The sequence below is a fragment of the Petaurus breviceps genome, unplaced genomic scaffold (assembly GCF_028583685.1).
Source record: "Petaurus breviceps papuanus isolate PSGF00001 unplaced genomic scaffold, PetGlider_PUasm1.0 689, whole genome shotgun sequence".
NCBI classification, from domain to species: Eukaryota; Metazoa; Chordata; class Mammalia; order Diprotodontia; family Petauridae; genus Petaurus; species Petaurus breviceps.
In genome coordinates this window covers 9942924-9957608 of record NW_027186458.1, presented here as the reverse complement: position 1 = coordinate 9957608, position 14685 = coordinate 9942924, and the positions used below count along the sequence as shown (strand labels likewise).

Here is a 14685-nt window from a genome sequence, read left to right as displayed (position 1 = left end):
GGGATAGAACAGTCGAGTCCCCTCTCTTCGTTAAAGGGAATCCTGAAAGCAATCATTGGGCGGGGGGACCACAGAGTAGACTTGGAGACTGCCACACAGGGGCCAAAATCTGGCCTCAGACCCTTCCTGACTGGGTGAGCTGCTTGGCCTCAGTGTGCCTCAGAGTCCCCCTCTATAAAATGGGGATCATCAAGGCTCCAAGAGGAGAACCCCTGCCAGGGACCCTGAAAGTATTAGCAGGGCAGGTCGAGGCAGAGGGGGCCTAGTGGTCACTAAGACACTGACTGCCACAGAAGTGGGAGAAGCTCCCATTTTACAGATGCAGAAACTGAGGCTGGTGTGCCCACTCTGCCCCCATACACACACTCACGGACTGCCAGGGTCAACGGAGACTTTTGAATTCAAGGGCTGTGCCTGGCCTCTACCCTTCCCCATATTACAGGAGAGGGGACCGGCTTGGGAAACTGATTGCCGGCTTAATCACCAGGTCCCAGACCCTCTCAGATTCCTTGTTAATGACCAGGACCTGGCCCAGTCCACACGCAGGGTCTCCCCTCGGGAAGCTGGCACCAGGAGAGCCCAAGGCATGAGAGGTAGCAGAGATGCCCCCCCTCCTGAGTGGGCTGCGTGTCCAAGGGCTCCCGGGCACGAGTGTGCCCTCCCGTGCAACTGGGCTTTGCTGGCGCACGGGTTGGCCCTGACCGCTCCCTGGACAGCTGGGTAAACTGAGGATGGCAGGGAGCAGAGCTGCAAGCCAAAGTCTCCCTGGAGTAGGTGGCCAAGCAGGCTACCCACTGGCGACGCGCCCCAGGGAAGGTTCTCCTTTCCCCGAAACACCCCGTCCCCCCAACACGCACGCACTCACCCACGCACGGAACCCGAGGCAGAGCGCCCAGAACCTCAGTGCGTCCCCAGAGTCACGGAGTCACGGGCCTCCCCTCCCCACTCGCCTCCCGCCTGCGCTCCTCTGCACTGGCGGTACCTGGGGACTCGCGGGGCTGCCAGACACTCCGTCCTAAAGCCCCGGAGTCTGGGGGTCCCGGGCCCAGCCAAATCGGGGACCAGGGCCGCTGGCCTCCCCAGCCCTCCAGCTGCTGCCTCCGCCGATCCCAGAGTCCAGCCGCTCCGGGGGACTGCCACGGACGCGCGCCCTCCGCGGGGGTCACTCTGTCCGCACCTGTGCGGCCTCGGCCGCCCCGCCCCCATCCCGTGGCCTCTCCGGCCCCGCCCCCAGGTCCTCCTCCCAGGGCCCCGCCCCTGTGGGTCCGTCCCTCCCTGGTGTCCTGCAGCGCCTGGGGCTCTTTCCCAGCGCTATCGCCGCTTCTGCGGGACCCGAGCTTGGTCCTGCGTTCTGTGGGATACCGGCGCCCCACAATGGCCCAGCGGGCCCGGATCGCCGCAGAGTTAGGGGCCCAGACTGGGGCTGGAGCTTGGCGGCCCAGAGACGCGCAGGGCCCAGCCCAAGGTCATCCAGCAGCCCGAGCTGGACTCTGGGACTCTTGAGCCCGGAGTGTGATTGCGGCTCCTCTGCCCTCCCGGCCCGGGTCACCCTGGCCTGGCCTGTGCAGGGTGCCCAGGGGCAGGGTCAGTGACAGCTCGGAGGAGCTCTGCCCCTCAGGTAACCCTGAGGATCGGACCCAGCCCGGCCCGCAGGGTGCCCAGGGGCATGGCCAGTGCCAGCTCCGCGGAGCACTGACCCTCAGGTAACCCTGAGGATCGCACCCAACCCTCCCATCCCGTCCCAGTCGCCTATTGTGTGCACCCCGGGGAACCTGTTTGACTTCATTTTTTCCAGGAGATCCACAAGGGGGGGCGGGGGGAGAGAAGAGAAAACCCAGTCCTGAGCTGAAGGCTGCAAGGATCCCTGGGGCCCCTGCCCCCCACCCCGTGCTGGCACTGGCACCCACCCTCAAGATGCCTTCTGGGTGCGAGTAGGCACTCCGGAAATGGGGGTCCCTGTCAGCAGCCTTCACCTGGGCACCTCGGAAGTCCCACAGTGCCCATTGGGGAAGCACATAGAGTGTCAGACCAGAAATTCAAAGAGCCATATGGGGAAACTGAGGCCCAGGGAGGAGAACCTACTCACCCAAGATCACAACAGGTGGTAAGTGGCAGAGGCAGGATTTGCACTCAGAACCTTTAACTCCAAACCCACCAATCTTCCCACTTCTTCTTGCTAGTTTTCTTCTACTTGCTAGTTAAATGACCTTGGACAAATCCCTTTCACTCTCTAGGTCTCAATTTCCTTCTCTGTAAAACCTAAGACGTTCCATCCTAGCTCTGGAGCTGGGGAGGGTCTCAGCCTCCCTCTGGTCCAACCCTCTTGTTTTACAGGTAAGGAAACTGAGGCCCTGGGCAGAAGTGACTTGTCTAAGGTCACACTGTTTCCTCGAACCATTTACAGCCAGGACCCCTAGCTCCAGACCCAGAGCTCCTAGTCTCCCGGGCACCCTTGGAGCAGGGGTCCTTGGACTTGCCCCAGCATCTTTCCGCAAGGATGCCAGATGAGGAGGCCTTGATCCTTCTGTCTTCCAGCCGGGGTCCAGGAGCTACACACCAGTCCCTCCACTGTTTTCCTTTGACAGGAGGTGAGTATTACAAATAGCCATGTGGTTATTCGTCTTCCCCACCGCAGGCCTGACTCACTCACTCCCTGGCATCCGTTCTGGCACCTCCCTTCCCCCTGGTATCCAGGCATTACATAACCCTGTACAGTGAAGTCTCCAGGCTGTGCGCTCCCTCAGGGCAGGCCCCAGGCTTCCCCTCAGCCCCTGGAACCCTGCTGCTGGATAACAGCGCCCCCCAACACCCATGGGTGGGGAGAGAGGAAGAGGAGCCCAGGGCGAGCGGCTGCCCAATGAGCACCTCACTGCCCACTTCTCCAAGGCTCCTAAAGTGCTGTCCTGGCAGGTGCTTCCCTTGGAGAGGCTGCCCTCTGCCTCCAACGCCAGGCCAACCTTGCTCTGTGAATCTTGGATTGGAGACTCCAGGGTTCTGCCTCCCAGGGCCCCTGCTAACAAGGGAGGGGAAGAATCAGCCGGCCCCCTCTCCTCCAAGGTGGCAGCACCTTCCAGACCACTTTCAAGAGCCCAGTTCCAGGCAGCGGGTGCCCGTTTATGACACAATGCCTCTGATGTCTGTCACACTCAGCCTCCCCCAGACCAAGCTGGGGGAGCATTCCACTTGGTCAGTCAGCAGGCTGGCTACAGGCTAGTCATCTTAGGAAGAAGGCCCTCTCCCAGAAACTGAGGCCAGTGCCACACCCTCGCCTTGCTACAGTCCCTCTATGGAAATGTCAGCCTGGGGCATTTGACATTTTATGGCTAAAGAAAACAACCAGGCTACCCCCCTCGGAGGGCAGTGACTCACAGCTGGGTCACAGCTTGTGGAGGAGGAAGGCTTTGCTCTTCCTGTAGAAGAGGCATGTTTGTTGTGAATGGGTGTCAGAAGCCAGCTGTGGGCATGACCCATTGGGGCATGACTGTCCTTGGCTTTATTCGTCCTCTGGGGGAGTCTTCCTGGAGATTCTGATGCCAAGACTAAAAAGCGCCTGTTGATCAGGCCGCTGTTTCCAGGCAAACTGAGTCCGGCAGGAAGGACGTTGTCCATTCACATGGCCCAAGCCAGCTCTCACGCCCTCCACTAAACCAGAGTGGGCAGAGTGCCAGACCTCCAGTCCTCACCAACTGTGTGACCCTGGGCAAGTCACTTAGCCCATCTGACTCAGTTTCCTGAACTGTAAACTCAGGGTAATTATAGCATCTACCTCCCAGGGTTGTTGTGATGGTCAAATGAGATGATAACTGTGAAGGGCTTAGCCCAGCCCTTAGCACACAGCAGGTGCTTAATAAATGCTTATGCCCTTCCCTCCCCTGTGCCCTGGGCTCATCCAGTGCTCTGGGCCCCTCCTCTGGAGAGGCAGGCGCAAGGAGGGAATGTCTGGCATCTAACACTGAGCCCCTGGGTGTAGGCTTGAACCCAGATCCCTGGCAGCAGACGGGCCAAGGGCTCTCCCACGGTCTCTCTATGACCAACCAAGGAGGCCCTGAGGAAGCACTGTCTCCCAGGAGGTAGAGACCTTCAAGGTTTCACCATCAGGCTAATTACCATTCACCCGATCTGCCAGCGTAACCCAACCCTCGCCTGCCTTCCCGGGGCCATTATTCCCATCCCGAATGTCGGCCTGTCTCTCATCAAATATTCATCTTCTCCTATGCTCTCTGGAAGGTGAATGAATGCAGCTGTCTGAGCAAGGAGAGGGGCCCTAGCCAGTGATGGAAATGAGTAGAGGACAGCAGGGACCCAGATGGAGGCTGGGAAGATATCGGGACTAAAAAATGATTGGGCAAACCTCAGCGACAAGACCAGTGAGGCAGCCACACCCACTCACAGCCCCTTCCTTTTTTTTTTTTTTTTTTTTTTATTCTTATCCTTTAAAATTTTCTCTTTATTTTATTTATTTATTTTTATTTTTTAACCCCCGATTTTGTTCTTTTTCCTTTTTTTTTTTTCTTTTTTTTTTTGCCTTTTTGCTTTTTGGAGAGGGGAAAGGCAGGGCAATTGGGGTTAAGTGACTTGCCCAAGGTCACTTAACTAGTTTTGTGTTAAGTGTCTGAAGTCGGATTTGAACTCAGGTCCTCCTGACTCCAAGGCTGGTACTCTATTCACTGCACCACCTAGTTGCTCCCATACCATATAATTTTCAAAAATGTAGTGTTTTGGGCAGGTTCAGGATTTTAATTTATTTACTTATTTTTCTTTCTTTTTTCTCCTCCTTCATAGTATTTTTTTCCCCCAATTACATGTAAAGATACTTTTGGATGTTCGTTTTTGTAAAATTTTGAGTTCCAATTTTTTCTCCCTCCCTCTCTATCCCCCTCCCGAAGACAACAAGCAGCCTGATAGAGGTTATACATGTACAATGTTAAACCTGTGTCCACATGAATCACGTTGTGAAAGAAGAATCAAAACAAAAGGGGAAAGCCACAAGAGACAAAAACAGAAGAAAGAGAAAACAATCTGCTTGGTTCTGCATTCAGCCCCCGAAGTTCTCTCTCTGGATGTGGGTGGCACTTTCCTTCATGAGTCTTTTGGAATTGCCTTAGGTCCTTGCACTGCTGAGAAGATCCAAGTCTCTCAAAGTCACTCATCGCACAGTGTGGCGGTTACTGTGTACGGTGTCCTCCGCGTTCTGCTCTCCTCACTCAGCATCAGCTCACATAAGTCCTTCCAGGTTTTTCTGAAGTCCGCCTGCTCCCCATTTCTCACAGAACAATAGAATTCCATTCCATTCATGCACCACAACTTGTCCAACCACTCTCTAATGGATGGGCATCCCCTCTGTTGCCAGTTCTCGGCCACCACAGAAAGAGCTTCTTGTCCACATGGGTCCTTTTCCCTTTTCTATGATTTCTTCGGGACACAGCCCTAGCAGTGATGCTGTTCACAGGCCCTCTCTTTCCCCGCCTTTCCATCCCTGGGAGGGGAAGCTGTTGCTTCTGTATCCATCCACTCTCTCTCTCCTTCCAGCCCAGGAGGATGGCAGTCACTCACCCCCATTTGTAGCCAAAGCAGCGGGTAATTAGAAGCTTCATTCCTTTAATTGCTTCTACACGTTTCTGGGCTTTTGAAGCTGCTCTTAAAACTGGATGATCACTTAGCATGAGTTTGGTTGCTCACAATTGTGGGCAGCAAAACTGACAAAGAAAATTCACCCACCCAGAGAATGGACTTCCCTCCAGAGCAGACTGGGAGAGGGGCTGAGACAGTGAGAGAAAGAGGGACAGACAGTCAGAGAGACAGAGACAGTCAGAGGGACAGAGACAGTCAGAGGGGCAGAGACAGAGTCAGAGGGACAGAGACAGTCAGAGGAACAGAGTCAGAGTCAGAGGGACAGAGACGAGACGGGGACAGAGACAGAGTCAGAGGGACAGAGACAGTCAGAGGGACAGAGACAGAGTCAGAGGGGCAGAGACAGAGTCAGAGGGACAGAGACAGTCAGAGGGACAGAGAGTCAGAGGGACAGAGACGAGACAGGGGGACAGAGACAGTCAGAGGGACAGAGACAGAGTCAGGGACAGAGACAGTCAGAGGCACAGAGACAGAGGGACAGTCAGAGAGTTTCCATCTGCCATTCTTTAGGTGGACATTTGAGCAGATGAATACCCAAGATGGCTTTTTCCAGCTGGAAAGAGAAAGAATGGTGAGGACCCAGAGAGCCACTGGCTGTGGGGTGGCCCTGAGCCGCAGGCAGCACGGCTGCTGAAGCTGGGGGGTCCATAGCACTTCCTCTCCCTGGGCCCCTTCTCTCAGGCCACTCTCACCAGCAGGAACGCCCCGGGGATTTTCCCCACACACCCTGCTGTTGAGGGGTCACTGTCCTCTCCTCGTCTTCCTGTGCAGATGGCTTCGTCTCCTAGCTCCTCCCTGGCCTCGGTGTCCTCAGGATTTCTTGTTTTCTCTCACCCACGGACCCCAGCTGTGGACAGTTGACCATCATAGTATCTCTGGAATGTTGCCCAGCCTGGTGCAGGCCCTCATCCCCTCCCACCTGGACTGCTGCAGTGGCTGCCGGTGGGTCTGCCTGCCTCGGATCTGTCCCCCATTGGGCATTAAAGTGACCTTCCTAAGGCCCAGGTCTGACCATGTCACCCCCTCCTCAGTGACTGCCAGTGGCTCCCTGTGGCCTCTGTGTGGCCTTCAGAGCCCTTGACCACCTGGCCCCTGCTGCCTTTCCAGGCTTCTTACACTCACTTCCAGTTTTTGATCCGGTGGCTACCCCTGCAACAAGGGCCTCCGCCTCTTGGCCCCCTGCCACCGATAGCGGTGGCCTATGGGCGTAGAATGAGGCATACACTGTCAGCCAGTATTCATGGGGGTTTGTTTTCCCTAATTGTGCTATAGAATAAAATAAAAATAATGACACAACCTAATTTAAGGAGTGGAATGGCTCAGTGGATAGAGCACGGGGCCTGGAGTCAGGAAGACCTGAGTTCAAATCTGGCCTCAGACACTTCTGAGCTGTGTGACCCTAGACAAGTCACCTAACCCTGTTGGCCTCAGTTTCCTCATCTGTAAAAAGACTGGAGAAGGGAGTGGCAAACACTCCAGCCTCTCTGCCAAGGAAGTCCCGGAGAGAGTCACAGAGTCACACAAGTCAGCAGCCATAGCATGTTAGGGGTGAAGGGGCTGATGACGAATCGGGCCCTCCTCACGCCAGGAGAGCTGGTGAGTTCTGGGCGTGGAGCTCGGCCTGCCCTCTCAGCCCAGGCCAGGGTTGGCGTGGCCGCCTCCTGGTGCCTGCCTGTGACATGGCCAGCCTGGAAACCTGCTCCAGGGTTCTTGGAGGCATTCATGCAGTGTTACTGTGGGGACAGGCTACAAAGAAAGGGATGTCATGGAGTGCCCATAATCGCTAGCTTTGAACTTGGCGCAGCGCTTTACAGGGTCAGTGACTTGCCCAGGGTCTCTCAGCTGAAGTGTCAGAGGCAAGATTTGAACTCGGGGCTTTCTGATTTCAAGTCTAGCCCTCCGCCCACCACGCCAGGACACCCGTACACAGCAGTGGTCTGGCAGAAGACGGAGGCTCTACGTGGCCGGTGCCTCTGCGACCCTTTGTTTCTTCCTCTGGGGAATGGAAATTAAGTATATTGTCCTGCTGCTTTAAAAGAAAAGGCTCTGTCCAAAAAGTTCTGGGCTCCCTCCCCCAGTTGCTGCACCAGCCCTGCCCCCGCACCCCACCAGCGGCTCCATCTTGGCACGTCTCTCCGTGCCTTAGTGTCCTTGTCTGTCACCTCCTCACATGTCCCCTCCCCTTCCCTCCCTCAGCCCAGCCCAAGCCTCCATCAGCTCTGGCCCAGACCCCTGCAGGAGCCTCCCAGGTGGTCTCCAGTCCCTCCTCCACTCACCTGCCAAAGTCACTTTCCTAAGACCCAAGTCTGACCATGGGATTGGTGGAAGAAGCAACCATGGCCCTCCAACGTGGCCCAAACAAAGGAGACCCTCGAGGTGCCCAACAATCAGGCGTCCAGCCTCCACACAGGACATTCAAGGCCACGGGACGCAAGCTCAGGCCACTCTGGGAGAGCTCTGGTGATCAGAAAACGGCCCTGACATCACATCCAGCCCCATCAGCCTTCGTCTCTGCTTCTAGGAGAAACAGGATGAGGCACCAAGCATTTAAGTGCCTGCTGTATATAACGGAGAATGGACTGTAGTGGGGAGAGGCTGGGGGCTGTCAATCATCTAGCCAAGAGGCGCTGGGCCCTGAACCAAGAGGTGGCTGTGGGAGTGCACAGAAGGGGGCGTTTGAGAGACATGGCTCAGTGGGGGAATCACGGGCGCTGAGCTGGCCAGGCTGGGTAGCTAGAAGAGCTATGGGAATGGGGGTGCTTGAGGAGGCAGGCTTGAGGGGAAGGACACAGCTCCACCTGGGAGGGTGGGGGGTCTGATGTGGCTTTGCAGGCCTGGGATTCAGCAGAGGCACTTCTCCCCCATGCTTGTCCTTCCTTCACTCAAACACAGATGGACTTTTCTTCTTCGGACAAAGCCCCTCCGTCCCTCAGCGGTTCATCGTAGGCTGAGGCTCGAGGTGCTTCCTGGCCTTCCTAAGAGGTGCCACGGGAGCCACCCACACTGGGAGGGACGAGTCTGGTGGGTGAGAGGCTGCGACGGTCGTCTTCTTCCTGGAAGTTCTGCCTCCTTTCTCCTCATCCGGCCTAAGGTTCTAGAATGCTTGGACGTTTCAGAGCCGCTGTGGGCCCGGGTCTGTGGGCATGGTGAGCTGGTGACCCCGAGCTGGCTTCTGGCACTGGGTGGGGGCCCCTTTTCCCACCCTCCCCCACCACCGTCCAGACCACATTCCATGAGGATCTCCAGGCAGGTCCGTTCTGGACCACCTGAGTCCCTGCTGGTCTCATGTTTGGGTATTGTGACTTCCTTGGCCAACACTCCATCCATCCTCTGCACCTCAAGAGAGACTGGCACCTTCTGGGGAAAGGGGGAGGGTATTCCGTCTTTTTTATAGTGTAAGGGAATGGTCCACACTGAGCTGCTCTCCTCTTGGAGGGGGATGGCACTCCCGGCCAGGGTCTCCGTCCCCCTCCCCCAGCACCACGGCCCCTCTCTAGAGACTTTCTCAACAAGGGCATTCTCGGCCTGCGGGGCCAGGGAGGGCTGAGCCGTTCCTCCTCAGTGTATGAATTCTTCCCTGGGCTCCTGTTTCCCAGCACCCCAACTTTGTGAGTCCAGGACTGGAGGAAGGAGAAGCAATGTCTGGCACACGCTGCCCCTGAGGGCTGGGCTCCAGCCGGCAGGCATCTCTTAGGCTGAGTGCTTTTCCACATTGTAAAATGCACATTTTCCACATAGATGACTCACTCTTGAGCAGACGTTTCTGGGAGCTCCCCTGCCCCACCCCACTCATTGCAACCACAGTCCTAGAACCCAGATGCGGGTCCTGCCCAGTTACCAGCAGAAAATTGCTAGGGCTTCCTTTGAGACACCCACTCACCCATGGAGCTTGTGTCTGGAAAGACTGGAAGCCAACATGGGAAGTCCCCTCCCCCACAGACAGCCGAGACCCCATTCCCCCACACTGGCGGCCCAGCGAGGGGGTGCTGTCACCACTGGCATCCCAGGTGGTTGTGCTTCTGGCCCTCGTGGGGCCCCCGTGGGGACAGGCCCCCCAACCCACCAGAGCTCGAATGAAGACATTTCTGCCTCCTGCCTGAATACACAGGTGTTGCGCCCCCTCCCCACTTCTCCCTCTGTCTTCTCTTCTCCCAGCATGCCCCTTGGGACTCGAGGGCACTGGGGAGCTCGGTGCCAAGATTTTCTCTTCAGTTCTCCTTTCCTACCCTTCAGCTGGCAGGCAGCTTCGTGCCAGCTCCTGATCCTTTTTCCCTTAGTCGACACTCTTCCTATCTGCAGCAGGGCTGCCCTCTGGACTCTGCAGCCCTGGAGAAGCTGCCAGGAGCCCACCTGATCTTCCTTGGCTTTGGCCTCTCAGCTGCCCCAGGGCCAGCTACCCCACAGAGTGAGTCCTCTGTCCCCCAGCATTGCCCTTCCGGTCCTTGAAACTAACTGTGACCACAATTGGTCATCAGCAAGCATTTATAAGCCAGGCATTGCACAAACACTGGGGAAGAAATGCAGAAACAAGGTTGGTCTGGCCCCATAGAGCTTGCATTCTATCCAAGAGGACATGCCTGGGTTGGCCTCCGTTTGGCCTAGACCCATGTGACACTGGGTTAGGGAGCTCCCTGTGAGCCCAGCCTCTAACAAGGGAGATCAGCCCCTGGCCTGCAACGCTGAGCCTGGGGCCCTGTAGGCAGGCAGGGAGAAGGACTCACCCAGGGTCACAGACTCCACATGTCCGAGGCAGGCCTGGTTCTCAGGTCTTCCTGCCCCAGGGGCTGGTTGTCCCAGACCCACAGAATCTCAGAGTTGGAGGGGACCTCGGTAGCCATGCAGCATAGCCCGGATCTGAAGAGGAATGCCCACTTCAGTGCATACTTCACCCTCTCCTGGGAGACTTCCAGTGACGGGGACACCCTCTGCCCAGGCAGCCATCCCCCTTTGGCACACCTCTGATCTTTAGGAAGGGGCTTCCGCTGCCAAGCCTGAAGTGGTCTCTGGGCACTGGCTTCTGGTTTGGGCCCCGGGGCCATGCAGCATAAGGCTTACCCTTCTCCCCAAGGCCAAGCTGCCCCTTCCCCCAGCTCTCTCTAGACTAAATGTCCGGTGGAGAGGACTCAGGCCCTTTACCCCTGCTGGCTCTCCATGGCTCTCCACAGCTTAAGCCTGGTGCCCAGAAGAGAGCTGAGGGGCCTGCGGGGCTGTCTGACCTCCGTTATCTGCCCTGTCAAGTGGAGGGGTTGGCACAAGTGACCTCCCAGGTCCCGTTATCCACCCTGTAAAATGGAGTGGTTGGCACAGGTGACCTCCCAGGTCCCTCCTAGCCCTAGCACTCTAGGACTCCACATTATTCAGAGGAAGTTGTCTCTCAGAGCCTTGAAAATCCCCAGGGAAGGAGGCAAGCACCCCAGCCCCGAGATTCAAGGCTGGGTCTCCACCTGCCTGCAGCTGTGTCCAGGATAGAAGGAAGGGACAGGGCTGTAGGAGGGAGAGGAGCTGGACCACAAAGCGGCAACTGAGTCAGCTCCCCACCAAGCTTGGGGAATCGCTTTCGGGAGGCCAGAAGCCACATGCCAACCCATTCCAAGGAACCTGATCCTGGAACGCACCACAAATGTTGCCTGCTCAGCCATTTGGGGCCACCAAGGGCTCCAGGCCGAGGGCAGTGGCACTGTGGCAGCCTGCCAGCATTCTTCGGGGTGCCAGGGAGCCATCGAGGAGAGGACACAGAGCCTGGGGGAGGGGGCCGTGGCACGGCCAAGGGAGAGTCCGAGCAACTCCTTCCTGGATCTCAGGGCCTGGGGATGGCAAAGGTCTGAGGAGTGGAGACCAGGGGACCGGCGCTCTGGGACTTCTCATCTCCAGACCTCAGGGTCCCTCCCAGGCTAGACAACTCGAAGCACTCAGTGCCTATCACTGCATTGATGAACAAGCTTTTCTTAGGGGCCTACTGCGCACTGGGCAGCTACACTGACAGGCTGTCTACTCCCATTCTCAGGGGAGACAGGATGGACCTAGCCGTGTCCCAGGAGAAAGCCTGGCCCCGTGCTTGGCTGACACAGGAAACTCCCTCTGCCAACCCGGGGTACTCCCTTCTCGACAGCTTGAGTCTGTGGTGAGCTGTCTGGAGATGTGGGAGGTTCAGTGACGGCCTGGGGTCACCCAGGCAGGACCCGGACCCTCAGCATCCTGGCTCTGAGGCTGCCACTCCACCCACTGGGCCACACTGCTTCAGTGTGAGGGCAGACAGAAGCAATACAAATTCGACCCAAGGCTCTCGGGAAAGGAGGAGGATGCTGACCGCCGAGAGTGGGGCCACAGGGACTTTGGGAAAGGGGTCATGTCAAAGGCGGTGTTTGAGCCGAGTCTTAAAGAAAGTAAATGGGGGGAGGCACACCAGGCAGGTGGCACAGCTGGGTCAAAGGTGCAGAGATGGCAGACAGAACATCAGAGGACAGGAACGGCCAGTTTCTCTTGACCTGAGAGTGCAGAAAGGGAAATAAAGCAAAGGGCTGTGTATGAAATCCTAGCAGCCAACCTGGGTAATCATGTCAGTCTATGGAGAGGAGAGGGGAGGCCTTGGTTTGGGAAGATGACCAGTCTGGGAGAGGGGACCAAGTTGGGGGCTGTCGTGGCCATCAGGTGAGAGGGGATAATGGTCTAAACTGGCGGAGATGACTCTTGGATGAAGCACAAGTCATCCCGGCCATGGCAGGTCAAGGTCCATACAACCCCCCAAGAGGTAGGAGTGAGCCTCATCTGACCGAGGAGGAAACTGTGGCTCACACAAAACCAGGACACAAGCTCAGAGCTCTGGGTTCAGGTCCCAGACCTCGTCTGTTCTCCTGCACACACTGGCCTCATGATCTGTACACACTGCTGGGTCTGCGTAACCTTGGGCACAGCCCCTTCTTCTCTGCAATAAAGCCCTGAACTTCATCCTTGGGAGTCAGGAAGAACTGGGCTTAAACTTCACCCCCACCCTCCCTGACAGTCACTGGTTGTGTGACCTTGGACAAGTCACTTGATCTCTCCAGACCTCAGTTTCCTTTTCTATAAAATGAGGGAGCTGGACTTGGTGACATCTGAGGTCCTTTCTAGCTCCAAAATTTATGGTTCTCTGAACTCCTAGGGCCTCAGTTTCCTCACCTGTAAAATGAGGGACATAGTTGGTGCTTAATAAATGCATGTTCCTTCCCCCTTCCCTTTCCAGCTTTAGATCTACGGCCCCATGATTCCAAGGTCTCAAAGCCACTGTGAGAGACATGGGATTATGTGAAGACACAGGGGTCACCACAGCATGTCCTCTCCCTGGCCCTGCAGACCTGGCTTCCTCCTGCTTCCTGCCCAGTCATTCCAGTTACCCCTCTGTGTCTGAGGCCCCCCTCCACTTTGGCCTTCTCCCCCCACCCTGCAGATTCACCTGTTATCCCCTAACCAGAAAAGGCACGGGCTAGCAAGATCCCCAGGGGAGAGAGGTTGGCAGGGATGAGCCGTCCATGTGGGGATGGGGGAGCTAAGGTCAGGGAATGAGCCCAAAGGCCTGGAAAAGGGGTGCAAGCAACCTGGGCAGGGATTTGAACCCCAAGCTCTGGCTCTTAGCTCCCAATCCTGGGCTGGACCAGCTCTGCCATGCTGGGCCCAGTGCATGAGCACTGGGTGGATGCTGGGACACAGCCTGGGATTTTCCCAGCAGACAGGCATCACCATCCCACCTCAATGGGTGGGTTGGGCTCCCCAGTGACCACGGCCAGGTGTGGGCACTGCCCACATGCCCACACTCTCACAACAGCTTGGGAGACAATGTCCTGAGCCCTCTCCTTTCAGAGGCTGGGTCTTTCCATGATGCCCAAGGACTCAGTAGCTGCCCCTGGACTGTGCTTTGAAAGGCCAGATCCCACCTGGGACACCGCCGCTGGCCATATATCTGGTTGTGAGCTTTGGTGAGTAGGCTCCTCGAGGGAAGACGCTGACATTCCCAGAGAAGCATGGGGCCGTCATCAGTGGGTAAATGTGCTCATTCCTGCTGGCTGAGTCAGGCCTGGGAGATCAGGAACACTTCTCCAAAAAGCCCGCCAATCCTGCTTTGCCTTGCCGGGACCCTGAGCTGGCAGCGCTACCAGAGCTGGAGCCCAGGAAGATGGGGAGCCTGTCCGCTGAGATGCCAGAGCTGCCCGGCCAAGCATTCCCCTCCCTTCTGTTTGGGACTATTGGAGAGCTGGAGTGGGCTCCCACATAGGGGTAGGGGCCCTGGGCTAGGAGGGGACCTGGAAGCTCACCAGGCTCACCGCCTTGTTTTACAAAATGGGATGTTGAGGCCCAGAGAGGGAAAAGGACTTGCCCAAAGTCATACATCCTGGAGCTGTCAGAGCAAGGCCTTAAACCTGGATTTCCGGCCCCAATACTCCCTCCCCTATCCTTGAGAGTGCCGATTCAAAGCAGGAGGGCCAGAGATGTGATCATCCCTCTTGCTGAGAAATGCCTGGGGTCAGAAACACTGATGCCTAACTTCGATTCAAAACCTCACATGGAAAAGAAAGCAGTGAGGTGAGCGGGACCCTAAGATGTTCACTTACCTCCTGGGAGGTGGAGAGAGGAGAGACAGACAGGCAGGCAGATAGGAATACAGGCAGACAGAGAGGCAGGCAGGCAGACAGACAGACAGACAGACAGACAGAGGCACGCAGACAGGTAGACAGATAGATAGGCAGAGAGAGGCAGGCAGGTGTAGTGGCAAGCACCCCAAGCATCCTCAGGGTTTGCTGCCAGCACAGGTTCTTGGATCTGCTTTGTTAAAGGAAAGCAACTCAAAATGGGTTAACAAGCTTACTTTAATCAGTCAGACACATATCGTTTACCTTGTTCAGGGGAAAAAGGTCAGCACCCCGAACTTCAAAGTATACAGGCAGAATTATCAAGACAGAAACAGATCAAGTAGACAGATTTCCAAACTGTCCAACCATTACATCCATACCCAGTCAACATCTGGGTTTTTCAAAGCCGGGGGGGGGGGGGGGCGGGGCTCTGGACCACAGCTTTTCACAATAC

The 14685-nt window shown here is 56.7% G+C and overlaps 1 long non-coding RNA gene across 1 annotated transcript; it reads left to right on the top strand.

The window, feature by feature from the left end:
• The first annotated feature begins 1267 nt into the window (after positions 1–1267).
• Positions 1268–6929, top strand: LOC138174623 (uncharacterized). The gene is made up of 3 exons (XR_011171790.1): positions 1268–2104; positions 2335–2588; positions 4887–6929. It is a non-coding gene; the product is annotated as an uncharacterized lncRNA (long non-coding RNA).
• The last annotated feature ends 7756 nt before the right edge of the window (positions 6930–14685 follow it).